Raw genomic sequence first — 3306 nt, 5'->3', positions numbered from 1 at the left:
ATTTTATCATCTTCTGCTACCTTTCATTTAATTTGATTTGTATTTTTATTTGTATTTGTATATTGAATTTGTGTTTTTGTTTTTAAATGAATAAATTTTATAAAAAAAGAGAAACAAAAGGAGATCTGTGCTGCAAACTGAGGTAAAAATACTGTTTAAGGATGTAAAATAAGAATATTTTCATTAGACTTAACCATAAATTACAGCAAATTTCACGTTAAGACAAAAACACGTGTCAGTGCAGAGGTCAGTAAGTTTTACAAAAACATTTTAAAATAAAACTTTGTGAGCATTWAACCTGAACTTTATTTCCATAAATGGTTCTGTATTGACTGTGACATAATAGTCATGGGAAAAAAACGAAGAAAATTTAAGAAAAACATTGGTTTAACTGATTATATAGTGCTTGTTTATACGTATTTTTAGGTTTTTACTGCTTTGAGAGCATTGCAGAGGAAAAATTGCCTGAAAAACTCAGTAAAATGGGAACAAACGTTGCATTCATGTTAATTTTGTTTTGGTAAAACCCATGACCGGTGGGACAAACAGAATTAGATAAATGATGAAAAAGGCACTTTAAGCTAAAAACAAAGTGCTGACACAGCTTGGTGTATTTCCTCAGGCTGGGTAATCCAGAACATTGGTCTTATCTCCAAAGCTGCCGTCCTTTTAGTCTTCTGAAACTGATGGTTCCTGCTAGAGGATCTGAGAGAGCGAGCAGTGCTGTGTGCAGATAAGAGATCTGAGCGATACTGAGCAGAGTTTGTTCTATGGAAGTAATTAAATGCACCAGAAAATAAAAACTAAATAAAACTGAGATGAGATGTTCAACTGATGTCTGCTTCAAATGAATGTTGCAGTCAGTCAACCTGAAACAGTCAGACTGGTATCTGAATAGTTGTTTTATTGGAGTAAATTATGAAAAGACACATGTTAAGAATGTGTTAAATTCAGAGCAGATTGTTTTGTCAGGACATTATTTATCGAGCCAGCAGAAGAAATGAAGAGATAATTGGTGCCAGAACTCATGTTTGATCAATTTATGTGCAATTATTCCAATAAGCTTGTATAACAGATGATATCAAGTCAAATCAGGATGCACATCATCAAATATATTTGTGGCTTTAAGTTGGGATTTAAAACTACCCTTCAAAAATTTCCTTTTATTTCTGTATCACGTGTTTTTTTTTTCATGAGTCAGCAGTTTATCTGCTTCCTCCTGTCACACCAACCATCTACTTTACTCCTTCATCACATACATCATTTTCTGTGTGGTCTTCCTCTTCTTTCTCCTCTGGCAGCTCCATAACACCTTTTCATCTAATGAACGCAGCAGTACAGAATATAAAATTGTCTCTTGATTCAAAAATCCAAGTTCTTTCAATGAGATTTTTCAAAATGTTGCACCAATATTGTTAGTTTTCAAACTGAGATGTGGACTCAAAAAATCCAAAGTTCTAACATTTTAACATGATGCTTTTTCACAATACTTTAAAAAAGTTGGATTTTTCTCACAATAAATGTAGACTTGATCTGTTTCTTTCCTTTTTTAAGGCCACATTTTAGACAGAGACAACCAGACATCTTTTCCCTAAATGCGCCTCATGGGAGTCCCCCCCCCCCCAAAAAAAAAAAGACACATTGGAGATGAGACATCTCATCTGNACACATTGGAGATGAGACATCTCATCTGTGTCCTGAATCTGCTCTGCAGGTCTCCTCTCCATCAGACCACCAGACCCATCCAACGTATTCAAGGAGACAGAATCTCACTAAAGATTAACCACTAAATTAAATTTAAAAATCCTATTCGTCACTAGGGGCTCGGTACAAAATAGCCCAAATATAAAGTGAGAATTAAAGCAGAGCTTTTCACACAAATTATAATTTTCAAAGCAAATACTGACAAAAAAAGCTTTTTGTGTTGAAAAATGTGTGCTTAGTGTTACATGTCTAAGATAAGGATTTGAATTATTTCTCTCTTTCTTCCATCTGAGGATTTTCTCTTGTTACACAGTAGCTTGAGTTTGACCTCTGACTTCATCGCTGAAAAATGAATCTAAAATTGTTGCATTTTTAAATGTTTCCTTTGTTGTCGGCCTCAAACAGCACCTCTCGGAGCGCGTCTCTGTTGGACTATCAAAGTTTGACATTTTGCCATTGCTGCGACTGTGATCTGGTCCTGTGACCGGCCGAACCTTCCCTTTTTATCTCAGTTTTTATTACTTCAGTACTCCGTGTTCTTTTGAAGCAGCGTTATGTGCTGCAAACAAACATTAATATTCTCTTTACTTTCAAATTAGTCACAAAAACCCAGCTTTTCAGAGAAGATCCCGTTGTTTTTCTTCACCGTATCGCCTCATCAGTCATTTTAAGCTTGCAGGCTTTGACTTTTAAGCCGACATGCTTAATGAAATGAACATCCTGCTCTGCTGACTAACTCCTATTAAAGATTACATGTCTTTAAATGTGATCCACTCCACATGAAAACTGAACACATCAGTCAGCATTACTGTTTCACTGTGGAGACTTCGAACATTTGCAGAAAACGTTTTGTTTACACTAAAATAATTCAGTAAATTGGATCTTATCATTTCGACCAATTCTCCTTCAAGTTTTATCAACTCGTTTTATTCTTGTTTTGTTAAATGTCCTTTCATCCGAAATGCAAATTAACTGTTACAACTGAGATCACATCACCTCTCCTAATTTGTTTACAAAGTACAAATCCCAGTTAATATTCTCATATTAAGAGTTTCAAGCTTCATTTACCCTCAGATGGTGGAGCAACAACACATCTCGCTGCTGTTAAACTAAAAGCTGATCTGTGGACACGTCTCAGAACATCTTAAAGAAATGTTATGGTTTTCAGTTATTTTTTCTGTCCATTTTTGTGCTACTTTAGTTATTCACATATCAAAATATTCAGCTCATTAGGAGGTGGGTGCTGTGACTTTTAGCTTGTGTAACTTTAATACTTTGCAAAATATTTCACTTTTATTTACAAAGAATTACTCTGTAGGGGACATCAAAGTCTTCAAATCAATCCCTTGAAAAATGTTCTCTTTGAAATCTGCCTCAGCAATATGGCTAACTTTTTATACTTTTAGCTACTGTTCTGTTGCTATTAGCTTCTGCTACTTTTAGCAACCATTCCACTATATCTTTCTGCTACTATTAGCTACAATTCTGCTACTTTTAACTACAGTTCTGCTGCTTTTAGCTACCATTCTGGTACTTTTAGCTACTGTTCTGCTGCTTTTAGCTACAATTCTGCTACTTTTAACTACAGTTCTGCTGCTTTTA

At 34.9% G+C, this 3306-nt stretch overlaps 1 protein-coding gene across 1 annotated transcript in view; it reads left to right on the top strand.

Moving 5' to 3' along the window:
* The window catches only part of fam189a1 (family with sequence similarity 189 member A1), an 86523-nt gene that overhangs the window by 15893 nt on the left and 67324 nt on the right, over positions 1–3306 (top strand). The gene's annotated exons all lie outside the window — the stretch shown is intronic.

This window comes from Austrofundulus limnaeus, unplaced genomic scaffold (genome assembly GCF_001266775.1).
Source record: "Austrofundulus limnaeus strain Quisiro unplaced genomic scaffold, Austrofundulus_limnaeus-1.0 Scaffold5, whole genome shotgun sequence".
Lineage (NCBI taxonomy): Eukaryota > Metazoa > Chordata > Actinopteri > Cyprinodontiformes > Rivulidae > Austrofundulus > Austrofundulus limnaeus.
This window is presented reverse-complemented; position numbering and strand designations above follow the sequence as displayed.